The sequence below is a fragment of the Mus caroli genome, unplaced genomic scaffold (genome assembly GCF_978045245.1).
Source record: "Mus caroli unplaced genomic scaffold, Mus_caroli_1 scaffold_12, whole genome shotgun sequence".
Lineage (NCBI taxonomy): Eukaryota > Metazoa > Chordata > Mammalia > Rodentia > Muridae > Mus > Mus caroli.
This window is the reverse complement of record NW_028227267.1, coordinates 106,363,945-106,379,129: the sequence shown is the minus strand read 5'-3', so window position 1 is coordinate 106,379,129 and position 15,185 is coordinate 106,363,945. Positions and strand designations below refer to the sequence as shown.

Here is a 15,185-nt window from a genome sequence, read left to right as displayed (position 1 = left end):
GTTCAATAACAATTTTTAATACTTGGGAGATCTATCACTTAGCATTCTTGTAAGATTTTTCAAGTATAGACAAATCGTGCCAGGTACTCTAAACTTAGTTAATCACTAGTTTCTTGTAAGATAATGGATCTATTTTTGCTTTCCTAAACCACAGTAATTCCTAACTGCTTTTAAACTACTTATCCCTATACCCATCAATACATGCAGATTCCCTCATCAATAAAGGCTATGTTGTTTTAGAGGGAGACCATGACACACATCATTACTTGTCAAAGTGCAGAGAACATCTAATACTAGGTGCCCAGCATCTACTGATACGTCAACAACATACACCCCTCCACCATATAAGACTCAAGGAAAATCATGGAAGAGGGTCAAAAGACTGTAAATTCAGAGGAACAGGAAGACTGATGTAAGAATGTGTCTCTGAAAGTCACAGGGAGACTCCAGTCACAATATCTCAGTAGTGTGGCTTTTTATGCTAGACCTACACAATGACAACACCAGTTACATAAAAATAAGTGAGGTTAATTTCACAGGGTTCCAATGAAGAGCTTCTGGGAGAGGAAACATTAGTCTTTTTCAGGGAGCAGAACCCAAATGGTTTTCCAATATGGAGTATTCACTCCTAGAAACATGTAAATGGCAGCAACTCTAGACAGATTCACTAGGATACATTTATATATTTACGCGTCTTACAAAATAATACTGAAATCATGAACAGAAAATGATGTAACACACAAATTAGTTTGTATCATGTAAAATAATCCATCACAAATAGTTAAATGAATGAAGTAATTAATTTAAGTATTACACATTAAATACTTTCATAAGAAATGTATATTTTAAAGTTGTAATACATGGAGAAACAAATAGATAGAATAAAACATTTAGCTGTTTATGCTGGTTAAGATTAATATTCCTGGCACTCAGGATATTGCAGGCTACAATATCATGAGGTTGTTAACCTCCTTGGCCACATTTGTGTGCATGCTTGATTAGTCGAAGTTGTTTGCATTGTACATAAAGAGACTACTTATAAAAATCTATACACATAGAAGGATGCATGGGCTGGATTGTTTTACCAAATGACATAAACTAGATTCATAGGAAAAAAAAAAAAAAAAACAAACCTCAGTCAAGAAAATCAGATTGGACTATAGGACACTTGGTGAAGTATTCTCTGGATTAATGACTGATCTGGGAAGACCTAGACTGCTGTGTCCATTGCCATCCCTGTATTTGTGGACCTGTGCTTTATAAGAAAGCAGACAAACAAGCCACAGGAAACAAGCCAGTCAATACCATTCTTCATGGCCTCTGCTTCAGTTCCTGATTCCATGTTCCTAACTTGAGCTCCTGCCCTGGCTTCCATCTATTATAGGCTTTGGACTGAGACCTGTAAGTTGTTATATTTGACATCTGTATACAAATAGTCTACTGAGGTGGTGACAGACAGTACAAGAAGAGTTCCGAGTCATTATAGATTGATACTAGCATTGTGTTTACTTTAAAATATATATACGTGCAGGGCCGTTATTTGTATTTAAAGTAGATAAATTATACTGTATTTGTAAACCAAGATTTGTGTATTACATTCATAAAAATTGATGCTGTTTTAGATAATGAGGCAATTTGTTAAAATTTTGTCCATGAAGTTTTCTCCATGATTCATCATGAAGAATGATCATTTACAAGTTCGAGAAAAACTGCTATGTTATCATTGAGAAAAAAATGTTCAAATAAATATGAAAATAGCTAGTAGTTGAAATCTTGCTTTTTTCCCCAAATATACACTTCCCCAAATACATGAAGCTATTTATGAATATATGTATATATTAAGCAAGTAGGAAAAAGTAAAGAGAAGGGGAGAGAGAGAGAGAGAGAGAAATATCAATAGTCTCATCAGAAAAAAGAGCAAATGAATGTAATCTGCATGGACATTTTCATATTTATTTCTTGCACTTTGTAATTATGGCAAGGTCAGAGGTTTAGTTAGTCTAAGAACGTTTAGCCACACCTCAAACTGTCTGACTCAAATGTTTTTATCCTTCTAAACATGCCTTAATCCACCTACAATTATTTTAAAGATATACAGTAAGTCAGCTGAAAAGAGAGGTAGGGTATGGTGCTAAAGCCTTCCACCACCCTTGGGCATAGCACTGATGAGTGAGTTGCTCAATGGTGGTGGGTAGGACCTGCTAGTAAGTCTTCTCCAGGAAGCCCTTGTAGCACCTAAGGCATTGCTGGTACACCACCTCGAAGTCCGTCATTGCCATGGTTGGTATCTTCAATAATGAGTTGTTTCTGTGGATCATAGCTCCCAAGTAGCTCAATTTCAGAAGTTTTTAACTTGATTACTTTTTCTATTCAAATCTCCCAGATTGTTTTCATCCATACATAGTATATAATTGACGGTGGCAAAGTCTTCTCTTGTAATCTGTCTTGAGTTATGGACTGTGCTAATGCCACGATTTCTTTGGCAGCTGACAGCTCTTGGGTCTGGGGACCAGCCCATGTTCCTTCCAGTTGGAATCAGCACAGCTGTCCATGGCCCAATTATCTGAGACCTTTTCATCAGTTACCAATTTTCTGAACACTGCTTCTGCAATGGGTGACTGGCAAATGTTATTGAGACACATGAACAGCACTGACTTGGATTCAACCTCTGACATGTTTTGGTGCAAACCCTCTAAAATAACATTCTAATTTATAGATGCCAGGACAAAAAGCAAGCCATCAATTGTTTCAAAGAATGTTAGTTGATTATTTTCACTACTGATTGGGAAAGTTCTGCATATATTTGTTTTCCAAGTTTGAACATCATTATAGCCTACAGTTATGCATTATGAATTGTGTTGTTTTTAAATGACATTTCTTTCTAAATTGTTTAACCAATATAGAAAGTGGGTTTTTAAATTTTATTTTCTTGAATATTACATCCCAAGACAGTCTCAGTCTTCCTTCCATTCCTCTATGTCTCTCTTCCTAGTTCCTTGTCCACCAAATAGTGCTATTTTTAGTAAACTCTACCTCTAACTCTGCTTTGTACTGTATGCATACAAACATACTGTTTGTATGTTTTAGTTGCTGCAATGATAATAATTTAGTTGAGATAGATCTTAACTGCCATTGTAAACACTCCATTTATACATGTAAACTAATGTTAACATGTATGCATACAAACATTATAAAGGAAGGTTATAATCATATACAAGTACATGAAAGCCTGTAAGAAATTTAAAGATTCGTTTGTCAAAGTTAGTATATATCTATATTAAGGTAGAGAAAACAATGAGATACCAAATTTGTAACCATTTAAAAAATTGGCTGTGAGAATTCAGACACATTACTTCTCATTCAAAATGCTTAGATATATTCACAAAACATTTTTCTCTATCTAAATTAAAATAAGCTGTATTCATATTTACATGCAAACACAAAGCATATATAAAAATTCAGAAAAATTTCAGAGTATTGACATGGTATCATTGGAAAACTTGTTAGAAATATTTTGTGATTTAGGATGAATCAGAATATTATGGGACTAAGACATGGTGTAGTAATTGACATGCCAGTCAATTCCCTAATTCCAGTTGGACTATCAGAGACTATCTATGAAGTCTATCTTATCTTCAGTGAGATGCAGGGACTGAGTTTACTTCATTTACCTTTTCAGTGATTTTTATTTTTTATTTCCTTAAGCCAGAGATAGAGCCAATAAAGACTTTTTCCCCCTCAGTAGATAAATTAATGGTTTCACTGTTTCCAGTCTTTGGTTCTTTTCCAAACACCAATAAAATGATATTAAATTCTCTCACTGTGAGTTGAAAGCATTCTGAGAGAAATGGTTGCACTATCTTCTTTGCTCTGACTTTTTGTCTTGTTAGCTCTTTACACTGCATCAACATTTACATCTTTTCCTCACAGTATAATTAACACATCTGTAGGTTTCAATACTTTTCTCTGGCTGATCATCTGCTCTGAGGTCTGTATGCATATAAATGTCGTATTTTTTGTTCTCCTTTCACTGTTTTCTTTAGAAAGCTTGATGCTTCTTTGAAAACTCTGCTCAGGCAGTACCTCTCACCATCCCCTAAGGATACAGTCTCATTGTGCTGCTATGCATTTTCTGCATGATTAAGTATCAGTCAAAGATCCTCTTCTGTTACTTAATACTGAAGTATGCATAGTTACTTTCTTAACCTGGTTCACAGGGTAAATTAGAGTTCATGCAAAATTAACACATAAAGCCAAGTGTATAATTTCTTTCATTATTTCCTGACATATCTAAGATAAACTATGATTAAACTATTAAACTCAAGTCCCATTTCAGTCTCAATACTAAAACATAAGTATGTCATTTCATCTAAAAGTGTTAAGGGTGTCAACCCAGAATCAGAGTTTCAGGTGGTCCTCATTTTCCTCTGTAATCTTATATCCTCAATAATTCAGGTTTGCTTCAAAGTTTCAGAAATTGATGTGGTCTCAGTTATGTGTATTTACCATTAGCTGTCATCCATTAACTAATCATGCAGTATAAAAGATGCAGTCTTTTAAAACCTGTTACTTGATCCCTGGTTTTGTGAATTAGGAAGCCAGAACATTTTCCTCTTTATTTGGAATCACTCGGCATTTCCAGTCAGAAAGATGGGGAGCTCCCCACTCTCGTGGATCATCAGCCAACTGAATCCACAGGGCCCAGCTGAGCATTCAGACACCCTGTGACTATGTAGAGTGAATGACCACACCTATTCACCAGGACCAGCAATCAGTATTCAGATCCACTTTACTTAGGGTGATTCAAAGCTTATAAAGATTTGAAGGACTGAGAGTAGGAACTTCTAGGCTGGGGACTTAGGGTACCTGGAAGGCCTCCTCAGCCTGGAGAAGCATTTCAGGAATCTCAGGTGCTGGAAGTACAGATTTTATCATTAGGAGGTGTCTTAGTCAGGGTTTCTATTCCTGCACAAACATCATGACCAAGAAGCAAGTTGGGGAGGAAAGGGTTTATTTGGCTTACACTTCCATGCTGCTGTTCATCACCAAAGGAAGTCAGGACTGGAACTCAAGCAGGTCAGAAAGCAGGAGCTGATGCAGAGGCCATGAAGGGATGTTCTTTACTGGCTTGCTTCCCCTGGCTTGCTCAGCCTGTTCTCTTATAGAACCAAGACTACCAGCCCAGAGATGGCAACACCCACAAGGGACCTTTCCCCCTTGATCACTAATTGAGAAAATTCCTTACAGTTGGATCTCATGGAGGCATTTCCTCAACTGAAGCTCCTTTCTCTGTGATAACTCCAGCCTAGGTCAAGTTGACACAAAACTAGCTGGTACAGGAGGGAAATTGATAATTGAAGCTGTGTGACATTCTTCAGGTAGAATTTCCCCAGACAAGGTCAGAGAAGGAGAAGCCCAATTATTGACGAGGGAGCCTTCCATATTATATGAAGTTAAGTGGTCATTGTGGACATGGACCAACGACAACAACAAAAAACTTTAGCAGTTTTCCCACAGATAGATGGTTGCATTTTCCTGGAAGTTACATTGAGTTTGACGAAGGATCACTGAACGCCAGTGGAGGTTTCTTTAGAAAGCAGTAGAAGGACTCTATAGATGTTTTTACCTGTATTAGGTATTTATTATGTTTACTGATATGGTTTTCAAGGTGATAAGCTATTAAATTCAGATCTATTTTTAAGGGAGATGATAGTAAAATCATAGTGATTAAAAAAACCAAAAAACCAAACAACAACAAAATGGAGTGAGTGCTTAGACAACTATGAATGAGAATTTCAAACTATAGATGCTACCTCTCCTCTCCTCTTATTTTTAGAATTCTAAGTGCTAATTCTCAAATGAATTATTTTAATTAGTTGTTTTTTTATACAGTTTTACATGAATTTAGTAAGCATAACATAGTTCATTATAAAATATTTAATGTTTGGAAGGATTATAGTATTATATTTTATAACTGTAATGATATACTGAATTAAGAAATTCAGTTTGGCATGTTTGCTCTAAATTGTTTCTAAAGAGAAAAATACATCTTGTGTACATGAAAATATAATTCTTTTAAATCATGACAATATATCAAAATTATTTTGCTACATGTTTTACTTGTTTGTTGAATATTCTTAAACTTTCATAAATTTTTGATAAGTTCTAAGTAATTTTTGCTTTTCTGTAATGACCGTACTACTAACTTCTTCAGTCATTTATATATGGTCTGCCTAGTATAAAAGTTCAAATTCCACTCATGTAATATCATGATATGAATTCAGTTCTCTTTAGTCACCGATTCTTTACCTTTTTCCATCTGTGCTGTCATAATGATGATAGCCTGTGTATTCTTAGAAATATATACATGTATAACTATAGATATTATACTAATCATATATATATTTACTTTCATCTGCTAATGAAATTATCAGCAGAACTAAACATATTTATGATTATCAGATTTTGACAAATTATTTTCTAAATGGATGTAGTTATTTACACTAAAATTTACCATAACTATAAATCCTATTCTTTATTTCTATTTTTAGGTTTCATGTTTGGAACAAATAATACAAATGCAAGTTTCTTATACTTTAAATGTTCTTGGTGACAAATATGGTCTATATGCTTTTATAAATCTAATAGACCTTTACATTCCCTGTTGTTAAACTATTGTTCATATACTATTAAATTTGTTTGAAGTTACTTCCTGATACTGTTTGTTTATGTATGTTGTATATTATGTGTTTGTTTGTGTACAAGTGTGCTGTAATACATTTTCCTGGGAATGTGCAATGCACATATATCTACTAACCCTGAAAAGAAGGCCATGTCAGAGCAATGTTCGGATATCATCAAAAACATTGAGAATAAATAACGTTTTGAGAGTTGTTTGCTGTTGTGGTGGGATATGGTTTGCTGACGGGGACATCAGTGAGCTTCATTATAGGAGCATATATAACTCAAAACACAGCTCTGTCACAAAAGCCTGTGCCATCTCATGTGACAGCTCACAAATGCAGAATCCTGGAGTGCACAGCAGAGCCTACAAAAGGCTCAACACTCTGGAGAGTGTCCTTTCAAGGTGGTGCATTTGGTCTAACCCTCTTCCAGGCAGCTCCTCTACTCGTTTGTTCCTCGTGATAATGAACATTTTCTCAGGTTATATTGAGCTGATGAGATCCTCTCTGCTTCTTCTAGGTACCTGAGTTTTTCTGACAGTGCACCTCAGAAGTCTTTACTATTAATATACTCTTTTGGAGTGAGGGGTCTAGAAGTGAGTCTGCTCAGTTTCAGGGATTTCCTGAAGCTATTTTTTTAATTGCTTACTTCCTCTTTCAATGAGGTTTTCTTTTACAGAATGTTGTGGTTCAGTCTGGGAGAAGAGTGCAGACAGCATCAAATAACCCACATCACACATATGGAAGTCAGGGGAAAACTTTACAGGTGTATATTTAAAAACTTGTTGCAACATTATTCTAGAAATATGTCCCCCTTCTATTTTAGGGTATATAATAAAGCCTTCTACTACAAGTAAGTTCATATTCCTTGTTCATGAGAGGGCTATTCACAGCGATACTGCATGAAAACCTTCAGTTGTCTTGGTGTGATATGAGTCTGTCTTTATCAGATTCTAATAGATACTTTATTTCATTGAATAAATCACATTAAGAGACAAAGATTGCATCCATATAGCAAATTTATTCCAGCAAATGACATATTCTGAGTTCACCATGCTCAACAATTAGAATGCAAGAATTTGGCAGACAAATACACTGAGACCCAGAAATCATAAAACAAGCAGATAGGTCTATTTATATAGTTTGAATCTTGATTTTTATCTTGCTAATCGAATGCTTTCATTACTTTGGTCCAACATTAAGCTGATTAATTAGTTTTGTACAGTTAAAATTTAATGAGATAATCTTTTATGTTGCTATTTAATCTTTTCATATAAGTGTGAAGGTCTATTAAAGGGGATAGAATATTTTAACCTAGATATTTCTGATGTCAAAAATCATGTATGTTTAGAGTTTGGATAAAATGTTTCAAACAAGAGACTGGCAGAATGGAGGTATACCAATACATACAGTACACATTTTACATCTGTCCATAGAACACCTTTGAAGCAGCCTCAGAATAGAAGACATTGCCCTAACAGTAAATTATTCCTCCCTTATTGAAATTCTAAATGTGTATAGAAATCATTTTCTTAATGGATCATCTTAATTTTGTTTAAAAATCTAATTAAACACTTGAATGAAGGAATTGGTCAATGAGTACAAGTCCTGTTACACTAGTGTGAGGACCTGGATTCACAGGCTTGCTCAGCTTCGAAGTAAAAGCCTGTCTGTAATCTTGGGTTTGGGGCAAGAGGAACAGATGGTTCTCAGAAATGACTGGTCAGCCTGTCACACCAATGAGTAATCTCTAGGGGCTAAGAAGATAACATAGGCTCAAGAGCTAAGGTGGACATTGTTAAAGGACAATGACCAATATTAATCTGTGGCCTCCAAACATAAAAAGTTACAGTTATATAACACACATGCAAACACACAAATAAGAAAATATCATTACTAATACTCTACTATGTCTAGAGTCTTTAAACAACACATCTAAAATGCAATATATCTTTTATGACGTACAATTTTATTTTAGACCAGTTCACTTAGTACTGGGTTAATAATCATATATGTAAACAGAGAATAAATATAAGGATGGTGTGGTTGTACACATCACAGTGACACTGGTCATTTCAATAGAGAAATTATAGCTGAAATACTGGATTTTTTTAGTGACTATCATGCAGGGATTTTTCTGGTGAATTGAAAATGCAGGCCTCTAAACCATAGCGCATGATAAAGAATAAGCATCGCGACTTGATTGATTTTGAGTTGTTGTTATCAAAGTACCTGACAGATGATGCTAATAGTAAAGGCCTATTTTGTACCACAGATATTGGGGAGAGGAGTATAATTCTTTTTTTTACAAATTTGCCACTTGGGTTCTGAGTACCAAAGATTCCATATTCTCTGAAATAAGTACTGTATGCTGAGGAATAAATGTTGGAATGTATGAGACTTTAAGAGAAATTACAAACTCAAACTGTAAGAGTATCTCCTCAGATGAAATCTTGAAGATAATATTGCTGCCATCTTCAAATAGAACTCATTATTTTTTCTGTCTTTCAATCATGTTAACATGATTTTCCTTTCAATATCAGGCACAGTTTAATAAAGTATCTCAATAGATAATTCTTTTTTTCCCCAATTTCCAACCTATTGGTTAATCATGTAGGTTTTGTTTAAGACATATCTTGATTGCCATTTTGAATATCACAATGATGTAACCATTTGGATAGTATATCTTTTTTTAACCTGTGTATTACTAACATTGTCATTCCTATAAGTACCTATGTAATGATATAGTAATAAAATGTTGCTTGTGTTTCATTATATGTGTTTATGGGTGACCAAATGAAATTGGATAACCTAACAGTGGGTTTACTCTTGAAGAAGACAGATTTTCCCTCTCTCTGTAGCCATTGATTAGCTGTAATTTCATATTGAGGAGTAGGACTCAATGAAATTGCTCTTATGCACATTGGTGCATTAACTTGCCCTTGCACTGTCCAAGTCTTCTTTAGAGAATCATACTGTTGAGAATTAATGTGTACAGCTCTACTCTGACCCAAATGACTCCACTGAGGAACAGGTTTGTAGATCATCTGGCTCCTATACTCTTTTGGCCACTTATTACTCTATGTTCCTTGTGTCAAAAAAAATGTAGGCTTTTATTGTAGTTGTAATCATATGGGTTAGGCATTTCATAGTCAGTTGTTCTTTCAATATTATTAACTATGCTATTTTCAAATAGTCTATGTCTATAACAAAAGCAAGATTTTTTGACATATGGTAAGAAGTACATGAATCAATTGATTTAAAAATAAGTATGTAAGGTGCAGTTAAGGTATTACCCTGAATTAGGAAAATGTTAAAATTAGTTCTCCTCTATGATCTAGGATCTTATTTTCCTTGGTTCAGGAAGGCTATTGAAATTTTCATTTTATGAAGTATTCTTACTGCAGACACAGAGTTGACATGGTCTTGTGTGAATAATCTAGTTGAACTAGTAAACGCTGTGCAATGTGCATTCAATCATAGTTAATGATGATAGTTTCATATCATCCATCTATCTTACATTTATTATGTACAGTTTTTCTACAAATAAGTGTATTAAGAAATAACTAACTGTGTTTCATTTGCATATGTTGTAATGGATTACCACTTTCAATTTCTGCTGGCATATAGCTTAATGGATAGACTGAAAAGGGAAATTTCTGTTTACATCATGAGAAAAATTACATAATTTAGTCAGATTTTTAATCTGTAATTTTTAGATGTTTTACATCTTTATACTTCGTCTCCTGTTGAGGCCAGACAAGGCAGCTCAGCTAGAAGAGCATATCCCACATACAGGCAACAGCATTTGGGAGACACACCCCCCACTCCAGTACCCACATAAAGGTCAAACTGCACATCTGCTACATATGTGTGTGAAGGCTTAGGTTCAGTTCATGTATGATTACTGGTTGGTGGTTCAGACTCTGAGAGCTCCAAGGGTCCAGGTTAGTTGATTCTGTTGGTCTTTATGTGGAGTTTCTATCCCTTTCAGGGTCTGCAATCCTTCCTCCTGTTCTTCCATAAGAGGCCCCAAGTTCTATCCACTAGGATGAAGATTGGATTCTAGAATTTCTAAATTACCTCTTCAGGTTTAGCAGTAACAAGCAAACATACCCTTTAAGTTATATCATCAGAGGAAAATTATTTTATACTAAACAAATAACTATAGTTTATCGAAAATATTACTGATTCATTATTTAGTGTGAGATTATTTCATTAATTTAACATTATTGTAATATGATTATGGTTACATGTGTTTGAATATACTCACTTAAGAACTGAAAATTCCATTTACATAATCAGAATCATGGTGATTAATGTGAAATGATTATTTGTTTACTGCATGAGCTAACATTATTATTAAGACATTATATTTATTTATATCATTTAAGATGTGAATTAGTTACATTAGCTTAGCAAAATTTGTTTGAAGTATGGAAATTTGTATTAAAGTTGGCATAAATCTTGTAATGCTTTAGAAATAATGTATGTTACTTTAATTTAATTAAAAAACTTTTTGTAATGCTTATTGAAGCAATAAACACATAATATTTTATTAATTAATCTTTTATGTCAATAAACATTGTACATAATAGCCTGAATCATTTATATACTTTAATGAATGAAATATTCTAGTAATTTTTTAAAAAGACTTAGTACCATTTGCACAGAGCGCATCATATGCATAATGGCAAAATTGATTAATACACTAAAGAGAAAATTATGCTATTGTTGATTTCAAAGGCTCATACAGACAAAAGTTGGGCATATACCTAAAAGAGGCTCTACCATATCACAAGGACATGTCCTCCACAATGTTTATAGCAGCCTTATTTATAAAGTTCAGAATCTGGAAACAATCCAGATGTTTGTCAACTGAAGGATGGATTCTGAAAATGTGGTACATTTACACAATATAATACTAATCAGCTATTATAAAGGAGGACTTTATATATAACTTTATATATATGTATGTATAACTTTATTTTGTTCAGGCAAATGGATGGGACTAGAAAATATCAACTTGATTTTGATTTTTTGGTAACTCAGACCCAAAAGTATATAACATGGTATGTACACTACTGATAAGTGGATATTAGCCCTCACAGACCATATGAAGCTTAACAAGAAGGAAGGACAAAATGTGGATGCTTCAATCACACTTAGAAGAAGGAAAAAATAATGAAGGGAGGCAGAGGAAGAGAGGGACCTGGATGGGAGAGGGGAGGGTCAGGGAAATAAGGGGTCAGGATCACTTAAGGGGGAGGCAACAAGAAAGAAGTCCATAGGGCCAGGAGAATGAATAGCAGTGGGTGGTGGGGAATGGGAGGAACCAAGACAAAGTCCAAGACATCAGGGATTCAAAAGTCTCCCAGGAACCAATTGGGATGATATTAACAAAAATGCCCAACTGTGGGGAGACAGAACCTGAAGAGATCACCTCTAGTAGACAGACATGCACCCCCCGCCCCCAGTTGAGAGATAGAGATACTTGCCCATCTCAAAAATTTTAACCCAAAGTGGAACCTGTCTAAAGGAAATACAGGAGCAAAGACTGAAAGAAACACTATGCAGAGACCATTCTACCTTGGGATCCATCCCTTCCACAGACACCAAACTCAATACTTTTGCTGATGTCAAGATGTGCTTGCAGACAGGTGTCTTCTGTCTCAGAGGCATCATTGTCCTCTGAGAGGCTCTGCCAGCACCTGACAAAGGAAGATGCAGAAATTCACAGTCAACCATTGGGCTGAGCCCTGGGGATCCCAATGGAAGAGTTAGGGGAAGGACTGAAGGAGTTCAAGGGGATTTCATCTCCATAAAAAGAAAAAACAGTATCAATTAACTGGACCCCCAGAGCTCCCAGGGACTAGGCCACCAGCAAAGAGTACACATGGGCCAGTCCTGGCTCCAGTTAAATATGTAGCAGAGGACTGCATTATCTGGAATCAGTGGGAGGGGAAGCAGTTGGTCCTATGGAGGCTTGGTGCTCCAGAGAAGAGAGGTGTTAGAAGGGTGAGGCAGTTTGGGTGGATGAGTGCAGGACCAGCCTCTTAGAGACCAGCAGGTTGGAGATAGGAGGGTTGTGGACAGGAACTTGGAAGGGGAACAACATTTGGAATGCAAATAAATAATAAAAAAGAAATTAAAAAATAGGACTGCTAAAAAGAGAAAAATATGAAATAATGATAGAGAATAAGACTAAATATATTAAAACCTTTATTTTCAATTTAAAGTTTTCTTAAACTAAATATTCTAGACTTTAATTATAAATATAATTATGATTTCGGGATTATTCCTTATGAAAATGGCATCAAGTCTGTCTGTTAAAGAAATCAAACAGTATGTATGTGGTTGTTGCGCTCACCTCGTCCAGCAAGAAAAAATGCAACATGGTCGGATTCTTCTCAACAGCCTTTTTTATTTCAGGAACACCTCGATGCTATGGGAACTCTGGAAACCCAGGGAAGACTGCTTATATACACCCCAGCACTGGGGAGAGCTATGTGTCCTCCTGGGATTGGTCAATCTGCCAGCACTTTGATTTGTATGCACCCGCTTGGGAAGGGTTAGTGCCAGATTCGGGCTAGTGCCTGCGCAGTGGCCTTGTTTATGGCGAAGGTGTACTGGAGGCTGGCGCCATCTTTTAGGCGCCCGGGTGCCTACATGTGGTATGTAAGATCCCACCTGCAAACACACAGACGCACACAGACACACACAGACACACACACACACAGACACACACACACACAGACACACACACACACAGACACACACACACACATGCACATACACAGAAGGCTTCAGGAAGCCTGTCCATATATCTTATTCTTATCAGGACTGACAAGAAATAAACAGTGTTATGTTTAAATCCAGTTTCTTCTGGATGCTACATTTTGTACATAACATACATCCAGATATATATTAATGCATTGATATATGACATATGTAATGATATACATATAATGCATTAATGTATAAAATGTACATCTAGATGTAGATTATGACTACTTACTGAGCAACTTTGTTCTGGAATTAACATTGAGTCCTTCTTTCTATCACTATAATACTGAAGTCAGATAAATGTAGAGGATTTAAACTTAATCAATAGGAGATGCCCTATATGAGAACAGAAAGGAGACAAGAACTATTAATTTTCACGAAGACATATAGGAAGTTGAAGAGAGAGAGTGGTCTTCCAAATTGCTTTTCGTTTTAACATACTGCCAGCAAATGGCATTGAGTGTTCATTCTCTTTCTGCTCATACACGTCTTGCTAACACATGGTAAACATTATTTAATACATTAAAACAATATCAACCAAGCACCATGATTGACTACTGTGAATAGTTGTCTAATCAAAAGTTCTACAGTTTTTCAGACTAGAAGATGGCCTCAGCACTCTTGCTGGGTTAGTGCTATAAGTTCATCATTGTTCTTGGGACCCACACATTTGCATTTGATAGTTCTCTGTTCACTTTCCTATGACATGGGTAAAATCTATACAATACTCTGGTGTAATTAGGTTATGAAATATTTTGCTAGAGTACTCATGCTAAAGGTGAATGACAAGACAACTCAATTGGTGGAGTCCATGCGAATGAATCCCAAAGTCTGATTGTATCCATCACTTAATTTAATTATGTTTTAATACATAAATGTCTTTCTGGATTAGTTCGAAGTACAGACTAGGAAGTTTTACCATGTATATCACCGAGCTCTGATAAGAAAGGGTGTAAGATTCTAAAGAGCCAACTTCTGCCACCAGGAGTTAAGCAGTATAGCTCCATCCTGTGTCTGCATCACATTAACTTGCTCCATAGTCATGTTTTATTAACCTTTCTTCTATGTGTGCTAAAGCTTCCTTTGCCTTGTTCTCTTGTAGATTTATGAAATGAGGTGAAAGTATCACAGGATACCCCAAGATACTTGTTCATATGTAATGAAGACTTCAAAAAATAACATTTCACTTGAAATTAGGTCTCATATAAAAAGTCATTTATGCAATGGATGCTCTAGGGAGCATTTGTGTATTGAAACATACGCGAATTCACACTATCACGAGTGGAGCATCTGCAGCTCAAGCACTTATAAAGATAAGGCAGAAGACTGAGAGATGACATATTAAGGACATTTGAAATCATGCTTTGCAGGGGTATGCTAATACAATGAACTCTGGAATAATTTCAAATGATACATTTTATTATAAAAACATGAAAAGGAAAGGTTAATAAATTTTTGCAATAAAACTAATTATTATCCCTGTAAGCATTCACTATTTCTTCATTTAAATTTTACATATTTAATTAGATGGCCCATTAAATGCAAATTTTCACTTGTAAAAATCAAAAAAGAATTAGTGACTTAATCATTTTGTTATACTGCACTGTCACATAAAAATTTAAGAAAGAAAGACACTCTGTCTTATATTCTCTAGGATTTGATTTTCCTTTAAGCCTAAGGTGAAAATACTTTTCCCTTGTGTGGAAGTAAACATAA

The 15,185-nt window shown here is 35.3% G+C and overlaps 1 pseudogene; it reads right to left on the bottom strand.

Annotated features, from left to right (window-relative positions):
• Positions 1 to 2,201: 2,201 nt before the first annotated feature.
• On the bottom strand, positions 2,202 to 2,675 carry LOC110309929 (low molecular weight phosphotyrosine protein phosphatase pseudogene; annotated as a pseudogene).
• Between the last annotated feature and the right edge of the window lie 12,510 nt (positions 2,676 to 15,185).